This window comes from Elaeis guineensis, chromosome 7, assembly GCF_000442705.2.
Source record: "Elaeis guineensis isolate ETL-2024a chromosome 7, EG11, whole genome shotgun sequence".
Taxonomy (NCBI): Eukaryota; Viridiplantae; Streptophyta; class Magnoliopsida; order Arecales; family Arecaceae; genus Elaeis; species Elaeis guineensis.
In genome coordinates, this window is record NC_025999.2 from 88,325,830 (window position 1) to 88,342,076 (window position 16,247).

Consider the following 16,247-nt stretch of genomic DNA (forward strand, 5'->3'; position numbering starts at 1 on the left):
CAAGCGACAGAGGATTAGCCGTAACAGATGGTGCACCAGGTAGAAAAAAGAGTACAATCAACCATGCCAAAAATCAGAGCCCAGCACTTGACAGGATCGGCGAGATAGTCTTTCCATCGGAAAGATGTTTCTCCTCCATCTTCAGTGGCAGAGCTCAGTTCTTCGCGTTCTGTGGTTATAATGGACGCACAAATTGCTGCACTCATGCAACAAATGAAAGTATTAACGGAGGTAGTTTAGAGCCTCCAACAGCAACAAACATAGCAGTAGCAGCCATCGATAGAGGAGATGGTGGCTCATTCCGTGCTATCTAGGCACAGCCGCTGTCTTCCATGGTGCTCACCTTCTTCTTCTCCAGAGCGGCGATTGTCTCAACACTCTCACCAACACAGGCAGCCACGTTCTCGGCACTCCCATCGTGCCACCCATCATTCACGACGCTCTTCCTCTCCTTCTCGTGCACATAGTATCAGGAAAGGAAAAAGACCATGGACGCCTTCTGCTTCTCCATCTTCAAGCTCTTTAGAGGATTTTACCCCTAGAGTTTTTCAGCAACGACAGCTTGACGACTACGAATGCAAGTTTAAAGAGATTGATCGTCAGCTTGTCTGACTTCAGATGAAAGATCAGAAGTCCTCCAATGACTACGACTTCTACACTACCCAACCTCTCTCTCAACGCATCCTGGATGAACCGATTCTCTCTCGGTTCAAGATACCACAGATGGAGCCATACGATGGCTCCATCGATCCGAACGATTATTTGAAGAGCTATAAGGCTCTCATGATGATCTAGGGGGTAACCGACATCCTCTTATGCATTGGTTTTCCGACAACTATTCAGAAGGTTGCTCGAGCCTGATATTTTGGGCTTCAGCCGAGGAGCATCAATTTTTTTGAGCAGCTCAAATAATCTTTCATGGCCCACTTTAGCACTAGCCAAAGGCCGTCATGGACATCAAACAGTCTCTTCTCTATCAAGTAAGGTGAGACAGAGATGTTGAGTGATTTTGTGGTTTGTTTTAATGCAGCCACACTTGAGGTCAGGGACCTCAATGAAGATATGGCCATATCGATCATGAAGAGAGGTCTGAGGGGATCAAGATTCACCTACTCTCTAGATAAGACTCTCTCTCTCGAACCTATATTGAATTTTTGGAGCGCGCGTACAAATATATTCACGCGGATGAAGCTGCTTTTGACTGATGACAGATAAACAAAAAAAATCAAAAGAAGAAACAGAAAAAGAGGGAAGCTCCAACCGAATAACTATGACAGGTATAACTCCTATACTCCTCTTTCTGCTCTTCGTGCGTAGATTTTGATGGAGATCGAAGGAGAGGAGTATTTACAACACCCCTGTCAATAAAAGTGCCATCAAGGAACCATGGCAGGAAGAAATATTGTTGGTTCCATCATGATTACAGTCACGATACTGAATAGTGTATCCAACTCAGAGACGAGATAGAGACCATGATTTGATGAGGCTATCTCGAGAAATTTCGATGAGATCACACGACTCAACCTTCTCCTGACCAACAACCTCAGCCACAAACTGAGGAAACACTCAATAATCGACCAACGATGGGAGTAATCAACATGATTTTCAGACGACAGAAGAACTGGGGGGCAACTTCCGAAGAAGGATCGAAGAAAAAATGACAACTCGATAATATAATTATTTTTTCGAAAGAAGATGTTCAGAGAATACAAACTTCTCATAATGATGTCGTCGTTGTCTCGATAATGATAACAAATTATGATGTAAAAAAAAATTTAGTGAATAATGAAAGCTCAATAGATGTTCTGTTTTACTCAACTTTCTCTCGAATGCAACTACTAACTGATCGACTCAAGAGAGTCTCGACGTCATTAGTCAGTTTTACTGGAGATGTAATTATCATGGAAGAAAAAATTACTCTCCCACTAACTGTCAGAACCGATCCACGACAGAGTACTGTTCTCTTAACATTCACGGTTGTCCAAGTTTTCTCAGCTTCTAATACCATACTCGGACGATCTAATCTTAATGCTCTAAGAGCAATAGTCTCGACATATCATCTGCTAATCCGATTTCTAACAAAAAATAGAGTCAGAGAAATATATGGAGTCAACAACTTATCCGACGCTGCTTCCTAGTTTTCACCTAGAATAATCAACCTAAAGACTCTTTATCTGTTGGATAAAAAAAAATAAAGAAAGGGATGAACTAGCCGAGCAACTAGTTTTCATCCCACTAAAAGAAGAAAATCCTGAGAAGATGGTCCAAATTAGATCGCAGCTGTCTAATCCAGAGTGGCAGCAATTAATAAGTCTACTAAGAGTAAATGATGATATTTTCGCTTGGTTGGCTACTGATATGTCAGGCATTCCTCCGGAGGTAATAACTCACCGACTAAACATTGATCCAAAGGTTAAGCCGATGAGACAAAAGAAAAGATCTTTTATGTCTGAAAGACAGAAGATCATCGACAAAGAAGTCGATAAGCTCGTCACAGCTGGCTTCATCAGGGAAGCTAATTATCCCGATTGGCCCGCTAATGTAGTAATGATGAGAAAGGCCAATGAGAAGTGGAGGATCTGCATCGACTATATGAATCTGAATGAAGCTTGTCCGAAGGATAGTTTTTCTTTATCAAAAATTAATCAACTGGTCGATCAACTTCTGGACATCGACTTCTGAGTTTTATGGATATTTTTACTGGCTATAATCAGATTCGGATGGCACCTGAAGATGAAGAGCACACAGCCTTTGTAACCGACAAAGGCATATACTATTATAAAGTGATGCCGTTCGGTTTAAAAAATATCGGAGTGACTTACCAACGGCTAGTTAACAAGATATTCAAGGCACAAATTGGATGAAATATAGAAGTTTATGCAGATGATATGCTAGTAAAAAATTCTTAAACTACTGATCATGTTCGGGATCTAGAAGAAGTCTTCAGCACACTTCGACAACATCAGATGAAGTTGAATCTGACTAAATGTGCATTAGGGATAACTTCTAAAATATTTCTCGAATTGCTCATGTTGCAACGAGAAATTGAAGTCAATCTCAAGAAAATAAAGGCCATCATCAATATGAAGTATCCAAGCTCAAAGAAAGAGATACAATAGCTCAATGGAAGGATCGCCGTACTCAGTCAATTCATCTCAAAATCGACAGAAAGATGCTTGCCCTTCTTTAAGACACTACGGCAAGCAAAAGAGTTTTCATGATCAGATGAGTACCAACATTCCTTCGAGGGCCTAAAAAGATACCTTGCATTTCTACTATTGCTTACAAAACTAAAAATCAGAGAAATTTTGTATCTTTACTTGGCGACTTCATTAGAGGCAGTTAGTTCGGTACTCGTCTAAGAGGATGAAAATCAAATTCAATGGCCCATCTACTACACCAGCAAAGTGCTTCACAATACTGAAATAAGATATTCAAAAGCAAAAAAGATGATATACGCTTTAATCATATCATCACAGTGACTTCGCCCATACTTTCAAGCACATCATATTGTCGTCTTAACAAATCAGCTGTTGAAGGCAATCTTACACCGATCTGATACGTCGAATCGAATAACAAAGTGGACAATAAAGCTTGATGAATTTGATATACAATATCATCCACGTCCATCGATGAAGGTGCAAATTTTGGTCGACTTCATCACTGAGTGTACAATACCTGATAATAATCCTAAAGATGAGGCTAACGATAAAATAAAGCAAGCTACAACTCCGGAACCTAACTTAACATCAATATAGGTGCTACATATTGATAGAGCATCTAACGCACAAGGTAGTAGAGCTGGTCTCATACTCATCAATTTTGAAGGGGTTGTAACTAAATATGTCCTTCGATTCAACTTCAAAGCTTCGAATAATCAAGTCAAATATGAAGCACTCTTATCCAGCTTAAAAATTGCTAAGAAGCTTGACATCGACAATCTGAAGGTCTTCACCGACTCACAGTTGATTGCTGGGCAAGTTAAGGGTGAATTCGAAGCCTAAGATCCCATCATGATGAAGTATCTTCAGAAAATGAAAGATCTAATACCAACCCTAAAATATTTTGAGATCTTTCACATTCTAAGGATAGAAAATACTTGAACTGACGTACTTTTGTGACTCGCAACCACTTTTTTCAACTCGCTGGATCGAACATTCATTGAATGCCTTGAACAGTCAAGTATCGATAAAGTTGAAGAAGTGCTACAAATCAGTGATGAACCAAGCTGGATGGATCCAATCATTCAGTACTTGATTGATGGAACTCTATCTACGGATCTCTTAGAAGCCAAACGACTCAGATGGATGGCTTCACAATATATTTTGATGAATGGCTAACTATATAAGAGATTGTTCTCTCTTCCCTTATTGAAGTATTTGAGACCAACAGATGCCGACTATGCACTCAAAAAAGTTCATGAAGAAATTTATGAAAATTACTTGGAGGGTAAATCTTTAGCTTATAAAGTCTTACAACAAGATATTATTGGCCCACCATGAAGAAAGATGCAGCTGAACATGTACGATGATGTGAATCATATTCGAAATATACAAATATGCAACACCAACCGGCTAGCCAGTTGACATCAATTGTTGCACTATGGCCCTTCGCACAATGAGAAATTGACATATTTGATCATTTCTCTCTAACATCTGGTCAGAGGAAGTTCATAGTAGTCGCCATTGATTACTTCACTAAATAGGTGAAAGCCGAATCTCTGGCACAAATCACTAAAAGTAAGATGGAAGACTTCATTCAAAAATCAATCATCTGTGGATTTGGTCTATCACACACTATCATCACTGACAATGATCGACAATTCGACAATCAGAACTTCAAAGAGTTCTGTGCAAAATTTCACATTACGTACAAACTCACATCAGTCGGCCATCCACAATCCAATGGTAAGGTAGAAGTGACTAACTGAACAATCTTGCATGGACTCAAAATCAGATTGAATGAAGCTAAAGACCTCTGGATGGAAGAACTATATCCGATCTTATGAACATATCAAATGACTCCTCACATACCAATGGGAGAATCACCATTCAATCTGGCCTATGAAATAAAAGCGATAATTTCATTTGAGATCAGATTACCATCAGCAAGAGTGGAATAATACAGTGAGCCTAGCAATTTAAAATATCGGAGAGCCGATCTAGACCTACTTATAGAAGTCCAACAGCAAGCTCAAGTTCGGATGGTAGTATATCGGTAAAGAGTAGTCCGGTATTATAATTCCAAAGTTAAACCGAAGATTTTCTGTCTAGAAGACCTGATCCTAAGAAAGGCAGAAGTCTCAAAGCCTTTGGACCAGGAGAAATTGTCTCTAAATTGAGAAGGATCCTATAGAATAATCGAGACACTTAGATCGGACGCATATCGGTTGGAGACTCTTGAAGAAATAGCTATTCCTCAAACATAGAATATTGACAACTTAAAAATATTTTATCAATAAAGTTGTTCATATGTACAGTGCTTAGAATGCAACATTGAATTTTAGAATCACAAAAGTTTCGACCAACTACAAAGTAATATTAGATCGATAAATGGACGATCAATTCTTATCGACTATATTTTAATTTTCTACTATAAAAATTAACACATCGACTATATCTTGATTTTCACTATAAAAGCTGATATACCGATTGTATCTTGGTACCGACTATATCTCGACTTTTTACTGTAAAAGCCGACTCTAGTCGAATGACTATTTATGCCGACTTAGTTTTAACTAAGCGAAATACTATGTCAATACGATCCAAATCGAATTGAAACTATACCGACTTGACTATGATCAGTCGAAGAATATTCAGCTTGCTACCGTTTATCAAATAACTAGACATACTAACTTGACTACAGTCGATCGAAGGATATTTGGCTTACCACCATTTATCCTAATACTTAAAAGGTAATGTCTATTGATATTCGACTAACGAACAATTCTATAATTACTACTGAATGTTTGACTCATCGATCGATATTCAGTAGTCAAAATATGACTCAACAACATTGCATATGCATAAAAAAGAAAAGAGTTGGTATTTTGAAAATTTTTCTTTCATTCATTGAATGAAGTGACAAAATTAGACCCAAGGTCCGATTACAAAGTTTCTAATTACAAAAAAAAAAAAAAAATGTTACACCGATCACCAGTCATAGTCTTTATCTCTGTGCTCCGACACAGCATCAGCGACTGAAACAGCTTCTGGTGCAGTCGGTGCATCGTCTTCAGTCGGCGTAGCCCCTTCTTCAGCAGCTTCATCTCCCAAGCAAGGAGGAATGATGCGCTCAAGTCCAAGTTCGGGTATAATTTTTTAATTGCATCTCGACCGTTCTCGTACCCGACACAATAGGATGCACATCCACCTTCGAAAATTTCTTCTTTAAATTTTTTTAAAATTTTTGAAATTCTCGATGGCCAGGCTCAGGGCTTCCTTTGTCGACTTTGCTTCAGCTTTCGTGGAGGCCGACTCAGCATTGGCCAGTGCCAGCCTCCAGGGTGGCCCGATGCCTATCCCGTTCGGCTTTAAGTTCATCAATGCATCCATCCCTCTCTCGTCGAAGCCGATAGATGGAGTGCTTCTTGCTCTTGATCCACGACTTAAGAGATAAGATATTCTGACGAGCCGACTCAAGTTTAGCTCTGGAAGACTGTAGGTCAGCCATCATTTGGGAGATCTGCTCTTGAAGCTCTTTCTCCCGTTCAGTCGCCATCTGAAATTATTTTATGGCAGCAGTCTTCTCGACGGTGACAGCCACCACCTTATTCATCCACGATCGATGAAAATCGATAATCTTTCGATAGCCACTCTCAAGATCATGCATATCATGCGTCCACTGAAATAGAAGACCAGTCAAGTCGGATCAGATCAAAAAAAAAATCATGTCAGAAAACTTACCCTAAGTATCATCGGGTAAAAAGAAGAAAATATCTCGACAAAAGTTTGGTTCTTCCTATTCTCCTGATCAGTTGGGAGAAGAGCAGCTTCGATGAGCCGCCTGATCAATGCTGGATTGGCTAAGACAGACTCACCCTCAGAGATCTGAATGTCAACAAGAGTTGGAAGGCCTGTAGATGACCCGTCATTAGCTGAGGTCACCGACGCCTTGCCTCGATCTCTGATCGACAGTCCCGCACTTGAGAATGCTGGTAAGTTGGAGCTCGACTGTGCCCGAGAACGTTCCACTGGAGGAATGATTGGCACAGCTGTAGATTGCTCGGGTTTGACCGTGACTCCTGTCCTAGTCCGAACCTCTACTGATGGAGTTGTCGATGGTACTACCGCAGCTCTGTTGTTTTCTATCGTTCCACCTTCAGCAGATGGCACCTCAGGAAGCATTATCGAGGCTGACAATGCCAAAATTGGCTCGAAAATCATCTCCGTTGAAATGTCGGACTCCCTCATCGGTATGGATGGAGTGGCAACCCGACTCTTCTTCGACGGTTGGGAGGGCCCAGCTTTAGCTGTTGCCTTCTTCTTGGCAGCGTGCGAGCAAATATCATTGGACGACACTCGAGTCCTCGGCTGCATGGCTGCAATCAAAACAAAAGAATCAGTATAAAATTCAGACACAGATAAGAAAAATAAAGTGACCGACTATTTTATACCTAAAGAAGTGACCAAACTAAGCCCGGCATTGTAGAGAGCTTGTTCGGTCATCAGCTCTCATTGCAGTGGAATGATCATGTCTTTCAGTCGAATGAAATCTTTTTGATCATCGGCCTCCACCCGACTGTTCTCATTGGGGCCAGTCCTCATATCACCCCAACATGAAGGAAAGCTCTAGGGAGAAGAAGAAGAAACAAAGAAAAATTGATTCTTCCATCTATGAATGGATGATGGAAGATCGAAAATGAAAGAAAGGCATTTCTTCGGATTGAAGAACCACCAATCCTCGGCCTTCGAATGAGGATGAAGGATAAAGAAAGATCAAAAAAGAGAAGGACAAAGAACTGTAGGTATAAGATGACACAATAGAGCAAAACTGATGATTAGCCGGATAAAATTTAGAGCCAGCTGAGCGGGACAGAGGCCATAGTAGTCAAGAAGATTTCGGACGAACTTCAAAATCGAAAATCGAAGACTGGCTTAAAGGTCCTTGACATAAATTTTAACTTGACCCAGAGGAGAAAAATTCACCCGATTTTTCGAGTCAGGAGCGAAAAGTTGATACTATTTCGAGATACGGTATTGTTTCTGGAGCCGTTCAACATTGAGCCCGGATAAGGAAGAAGCTTCCATTTTCGGACCTGAAGGAGAGTCGTCGGCCAGATTCTCCGACCGACTATCCCGAGAAGAAGTTTTTCTACTAGCCATGGAAAATGAAGAACTAAGAAAAGAAAGAAGGAAAACCCTAAGAGAAGAAAACCCAAGGAAGAAGACAAGGAAACTCAATCTGAAATCAGAGATGGCGCAAGAGACGAAGCCCAAGAGCAACCGGCAGAACCTTCCACTACAGAGGATGGTGACAAATGCAAAGTAAAAGTCTAGCTGAAAGTGACTCTATATATATAGGATCCCTCAACGGTTAGGATGAAATCGGTCAAATCTGAATTTCATCAGATAACGACATGTGGCAACATCTAGACCGACTATTGGTCGGACGGTTCGACGTGCCTGCTCCCGATCGTACCACCTCACCATTATCCGTGTGAATAGCTCAGAGCCAATGATGTTTTGACACGTGGCCAAAATCTACTAGTCAGAATCAAATCATCCGGTGCTGAATTATCTTTTTGGAACGACGGCTCAATAATGATTTCACAGCTATCGAAATAACAAAATAGCCGAAGATCTCTTGTACTCCAAAAAGTCATTAACATCAGTAGCCGAGTCGGGACTCGAGATGGCACGTGACAATTTCCTTCGTCCAATGTGAAATCACGTGATGATATACACGTCAGACCACTTTGGACTTAGGAGTGGGAGGCAACTGTTGGGACCATTCAATCGACCCCCAACTCCGACTCTACATCAGCCTTATAAACACAATACTCCGATTAACAATCAGCTAATCGACTGACAGTCGGCTATTATCAACCAACAACGGACAACTACGACGACTCAGTTAATATCCGACTGATAACCATCGACATATTAGAGTTACCATCCGATTCTCATTCGGATCTCCATCGACCTACTACTATTACCGACATATAATCGACTTATCTTCTCAACACATCTAATCGTTATAAATGGTTATCGACTACGTATCACGATAATTAGTGGGCATAAACGATCCATTAACTGCATGATTATGATTCGATAATTTAGTGCCATAAAAAGCAGAATCGCGTGCTCGATGGTTACATCAGAATCATCTATAAAAGGGAGGTAAATGAGCAGCGGATAAAACAATTATGGGCTGAAACTCTACCAATTCAAATATTCTTCATCTGCTGTTCATCATTTTTCACTGACTTAAGCATCGAAGGGTCTCCGTCGGATATAATTTTGATTTATGAGGATTTTATTTTGTAGATGCTTTTCATCGATGATAGGTGACAGAGGATTGACTTATATAGTGGATTTAAACATATGTACTCCACCTGATATAGACCAGGCTTTTGAGGCCCAATCAAGCCCCCCTGGCCCTGTTGCTATCGGACACTTCATTGACTAAATATAGAGGACACGGAGCATAGAGACAGTACTGTACCAAAGATAGATAAATATATAATGTGCGAATATACATATAGATCCGTGTTCTGATTCATGGGATAAATATGCCGCTGCATACACATTATGTGGATCTTATGATAATTATGGACAATGATACAAATAAGCCACAGAAATAGATCCATCTTCTGATTTAAAGATCAAAAGAACTAGATTCTCAGTTTTTTTTTCTTTTTCCTGATAATTGTTAGCAACAACTAGGTTTCTATGGGACCCGGATGTCCCTTGCTGACATAAAAACAAATCCAATTAACATGGCCCTTAAAAAGTACCCTTTCATTAGTGTTTCATTACCTTTTTGGGCTTGCCATGTTCCATGAATTATTCTATAGATGAAGTCATGGCTTTGGTACATTTTCACTTTGAAAAGTGTGATCCATGAGAAGCCTTTGTAAGGAAATGGACTTTACTAAAATCTAATTTTGAAGGAAAGGGTACAGGCAAATCTTGCTTGCCCTGGCTGGCTGGCCATCTTTCCTCTCCATTGCACTGAATATTTATATATTATATCGATTGACCCAATCATCTTTCTCTCCATTACATTGCATATTAATCCTTAAAACTCTATAAGTTGAAAGAAGGTTATATATTTTCATTTTGCTTGCACATCCATTTAATTTACCTCTGATTTAGTTTAACATTGGTTACATGTTTTAACAACACAATGCAGATGAACCGGCCTCCCAAGCAATGCTATTGGACTACGTCGTGGCCCATCTCAATTCACATGACTAGCCTATCCTACTTTGATGGGTAGCCCATCCTGGCCCATAATTGATTTTCTATCTAGAAAACTTCTTTGTACACCGCCGGCGGTGCAGAAAAAGTCCAACATGGAGCGCACCACCTCATCCGATTGGACCACGTAGCTACTGCTTTCCAATGCGTATTTATTGTCTGTAATTTTATTTTTTTTAAAAAAATTTTGAATGATGAAAATATCCCTTTCCTTCTGAAAAAAATTATGACATCCTACAGAATGTCATAATTTTGATAGAAATATTTTTATTATTTAAAAATTTTATTAATTTTTTAAAAATAAAAATATCTTTTCTTTTAATGAAATTTTGTGTAAAAATTATAACATCCTATGCAGAAAGTTATAATTTCAACGTAAAATATTATAATATCGACATAGGATATTATAATTTTTTTAAAAAAATATTTTTATCATTCAAAATTTTAAATAAAAAAATAAAACTGTAAGCATTAAATACGTATTGAAAAATGATCGTTGCGTGATCAAATTTGAAGAGATGGTGCATTCCATGCTAGATTTTTTACCCCGTAGGTGGTATACTAAGAATTTCACTTCCTATCTAACCCTCCTGAGATTATTTGCACTATAAATATATATTATCGTACTTATTTTTTATTTACTCCTTAAGCTCAATTATTACCTTGATCATGTATTGCATTGCAAATATTATATTTATCGGAACACATGGCATCTATAGCTATTTTCCATTAAGTCAATGTTTCGCCGGTCTCAATCTCTACCATCTAATCATCCTAAACATGGTTCATAAACGCATACATTTAAATAACCTTCATGTACCTTGCAAAGTATCTAATTTAATCCATTTTTAACTCATTCAATTCCCTTTCTCCTCAGAATTTACAAGTGTGTGAAGAAAAATATTAGGAAAGAATTTGAATTCATTTTATTTTTGTGCCTGAATTTTTTGTGGGCATGAAGAAAAATATGAGGAAGGAATATTTTTTTTTTACATGACTAATTAAAAGATAAAATTATTATGAAGAGTATGTGGAGAAAAATATCAGTAACCCATTTTTTTTTTTTAATTCAAAAGTTTAGAAAATTATGAGTGATCTAGGATTTTCTTTTTTCATGGAATTTAATTTTTTTTGTGAGTTATACATTTTTCCTTTCATATGTGTTGCGGCCTGTTTTTGATTGACGCCGGAAGACAAGGAAATAAGGTATTGGAGCAACCTGCAAAAAAATTTGAACCGAAAGATTATGCTTCGATGAGGATCTTCTGACACTCAAGTCAGAATGCGCAAACAGAAAAGCAAAATTTTAGCTCTCTGAGATGGATTACTTATCTGGATCTTCGAAGTTTGAATATTTATAGAGGAGACGACTGTGTAACCATTCTTAGAAGACAGGCTGGCCGAATCTGGTGTGGTTATTTGATTGTGATTCTCAAGATCAAATACTTACACCTGAAAGATTCTCCGAATCAGACGGTTACACCTAGATAGTATTGACAGCTATGGCCAGTTGGCGCCTGCCTTTTGAATCTCAGCTTGATCAATCTACTTTCGAAGAAAGATCAGAGAGTGTAGCATGTCGACTAGGAGTTGGGACTGATAGTTTTTCGATTAAAGCTTGGTTAGATGGATTGATCCGGAAGACTAACCAACTCGCAGTTGTTATGCTAACCAGAGATTGTTCCAATATACAAGCTGTGTAGGGATCGAATGCGACTGGAGATCGATCAAAAAATTCTTTGACCAAGGTCGGATCAAACCTTTTCCATCCATAATTGGATAAAGAACTATCTGACTAGGGATCGAATCAAAGACTGACCGATCATGGATCAGACCAGGCACACGCCGACTAAGGATCGGACGAGTCATAATCAATCATGTGACTGCACTGCTTAAGATGTGCAATCCAACTAGCTCTTTTAGATTAGAAGTTAGATCAAGAACATGCTGATGAGAGGTCAGACAGAATAGCCTCCGATCAGAGGTCGGGACAGATATTTGTGAATCAGGGGTCGGGCAAACCACAACAATTAGATCGCTTGAGAGGTGCCAATATGGACCCAAGGGGTCATAATGGGCTTGAATCTTCACATCATCGGTCTATTCCAAATTACCCCCAATAGATACCCCCTACTTCTTAGTCCGAGCTCTGGTCCGGCTATGGGAGTATTTATCTTGACATTCTGAATGACCAAAAATGTAAAGAGCTCTTTTAAAACCAAATATCCGCGTGCGATTTTTCAGATGAAAAAATTATTAAACTAATGATGAAATTTTTAAAATTTGCACAGACGCCACTCTTCTCTGCTGAGACACATTAAATGTGGCTTGTTTCAATATAAGTCGATCAAAAATTTTTAACACCTCAAGACCGATTAAAGGTCGAGTTTCAATATAAACCGATCAAAGACTTTTAATAACTCAAGATCGATCAAAGATCGAGTTCAAATATAAACCGATCAAAAGCTTTTAATATCTTAAGGCCGATCAAAAGTAAAGTTTAAATATAAGCCGATCAAAAGATTTTAACATCTCAAGACCGATCAAAAATCGAGTTTCAATATAAACCGATCAAAAATTTTTAATATCTCCAGACCGATCAAAGATCGAGTTCAAATATAATCCGATCAAAGGCTTTTAACATCTCAAGATCGATCAAAGATCGAGTTTCAATATAAGTTGATCAAAGGCTTTTAATATTTCAAGGTCAATCAAAGGTCGAGTTTCAATATAAGCCAATCAAAGACTTTTAATATCTCCAGGCCGATCAAAAGTCAAGTTCAAATATAAACCGATCAAAGATTTTTAACATCTCAAAATCGATCAAAGATCGAGCTTAAATATATGCCGATCAAAGACTTTTAATATCTCAAAACTGATCAAAGATCGAGTTTAAATATAAGCCGATCAAAGACTTTTGATATCTCAAGAGCGATCAAAGATCGAGTTTAAATATAAACCGATCAAAGACTTTTAATATCTCAAGATTGATCAAAGACTGAGTTTTAATATAAGCCGATCAAAGACTTTTAATATCTTTAGGCCAATCAAAGATCGAGTTTAAATATAAGTCGATCAAAGATTTTTAATATTTCAAGACCGATCAAAGGTCGAGTTTCAATATAAACCAATCAAAGGCTATTAATATCTCCAGATCGATCAAAAATCGAGTTCAAATATAAGCCGATCAAAGATCTTTAATATCTTCAGGTCAATCAAAGACCTTTAACATCTTAAGGCCGATCAAAGGTCGAGTTTCATATTCGCCTTTGACTTATCTAGTCACCAGTTTCATATTTGGCTCTCACATCCTTCGCAAGTCTGAGTCCGACAATTAAAGCCTCATACTCTACTTCGTTGTTGATGACTGAAAATTCAAACCGCAGAACGTACTCCGTCACATTACCTTCCATTCGGGTTAAGATGATCCCAGCTCTTGATCTCGATGAATTGAAAAATCCATCCACATGAAGAATCCATTGATCTTCAGGGTCAGGTTTCATATTTATTTATTTCTCTAGCACTATTAAGCTACTCTCTGCAACCACCGAACCCTCCTCATCAGGGATGGTGCACTCAAAGATGAAGTCCACCAAGACCTGAACTTTAATTGAAGGTCTTGGGCTAAACTTAATGTCGAACTCGAAGAGCTGTAAGGCCCATTTTGCAACCCGTCCCGACATATCCGGACGGTGGAGGATTGCTTTGATTGGCTGATCCGTAAGCAACACTATTGTATGAGTTTGAAAATAAGACTGAAGCTTTTTCGCTGTGACAACTAGATTGAATATTAATTTTATTAACTCGGTACCTGATCTCTGCATCCTGAAGGACCTTACTTGAGTAATACACTGATTTTTGGATTCATCTTTCTTTTCGGATGAGAACCGAACTAATTGCTGCTGAAGATTCGGCAAGATAGAGTAGTAATTTTTTTTTCAAGTTGGAATTTTGTAAACAAGGATGCCGAGCTAAGGTACTACTTTAACTCTTCAAATATTTTATGACACTCAATCGTCATTGGAAGTCCCTCGACTGCTTGAGAATTTGGAAGAAAGGCAAACATCTCTCAGCTGATCTGGAGACGAAATGATTGAGTGAGACGATCCTTTTGATGAGACGCTAACTTTCTTTACATTTTTTGGTGGGGACATCTCCAGAATCATCTTAATCTTCTCCAGATTCGCCTCAATTCCTCGTCGGGAGATCATAAATCCAAAAAAATTTTCAGAGCTAACTTTGAAGGCATATTTTGTGGGATTCAACCACATCTGAAATCGACACAGGGTGCTGAAGATTTCTTGGAGATCGGCTATGTGATCTGGGGTGGCTCGATTTTTTACCAACATATCATCCACATAAACCTCTATGTTGTGATCAATTTGATCTTTGAATACCTTATTCACTAGTCGCTGGTATGTTATCCCAACATTCTTGAGCCCAAAGGACATTATCCTGTAACAATAGAGCCCAGAGTCAGTAATAAAGATCGTTTTCTCCTCGTCCTTAGGTGCTCTCCGGATTTGGTTATAACCAAAGAAGACATTCATGAAGGTGAGGAGCTCATACCTAGAAGTGGCATCCACCAATTGATCTATCCGAGGAAGAGGATAGCTGTCATTAGGACAGGCTTTATTCAGATCAGTGAAGTCGATGCACATGTGCCATTTTTCGTTCGTCTTTTTGACTAGCACCATATTAGCGAGCCAGTTAGGATACATTGCTTCTCAAATGAAGCCGACCTTGACCAACTTGTCCACTTCCTCAGCAATTACTTTCTGGTGCTCTGAGACAAAGCTTCTCTTCTTCTGCTTTATAGGACGGAAGGTCAGATTCACTCCTAAGTGATGGGTCATCACCTCCGAATCTATGCCAGATATATCCACTGCTATCCAAGCGAATAGATCTGTATTTTTCTGCAAAAGAGCAGTTAGCCGATCTTTAGTTATCGGATCCATGGATGACCTAATTTTCACAGTTTGATAGAGATTTTTTTCCTCAAAGGGACCTCCGCTAGATCTTCGGACGGTCGAGCATGCTCCACAATTAGATCATCATGGACGTTCAAACCTATTGGAAATTCAGGTTGGGACGTTGTCAGTTGTTCCTCCATCCGTAGCTTAGCAGTAAATATTATCGGGCCATGACTTGATTACCTCGGACCTATCTCACTCCAGCTTCCATCAGAAACTTCATCATCAAGTGGTAGCTCAACACCACTGCCATTCAGCGCCCCTAGACTTGGTCGGCCAAGTATTGCATTATAGGTTGACAGTAAGTTAAGCACAAAAAAATCAACATGGATGGTCACTTGCCTGGATTTGGTTCCCACCATAAGAGACAGTCTGATAGTTCCCTCCAAAATAATCTAACTCCTGGAGAAATCTTGGATCGGAGTATTGAATTTATTTAACTGTTCTGGAACAAAGTCTATTGCAGTGAAAACAGTAAAGTATAAAACATCAACAGAACTTTCATTATCGATGAAAATACGGTGTACATTATAGTCAGCGATATTAGTAGTAATAACCATCGTATTGTTGTTCGATGGAGATCATTGGCTCCTCGAGCCTAGAACTCTTCACCGCATGTGGCTCTATCGATCCAAACGACCCTTCAGTTATCATATGAGTTTCACCCTACAGAGGTTGATCTTCTACTATTGCCTGCCCCTTCACCTGCAGTTGCGTTGGTGCCAATTGAGATTAAGGCTGAGGGGGTTGGCGCTGTCACTGTTGAAGTGCAGGATGTCTCCGCTGCTGCTATTCGGCCCTTGGAGGATATCGGCACTGAGGATCTTATCGTCGGATGAACCGATACAAC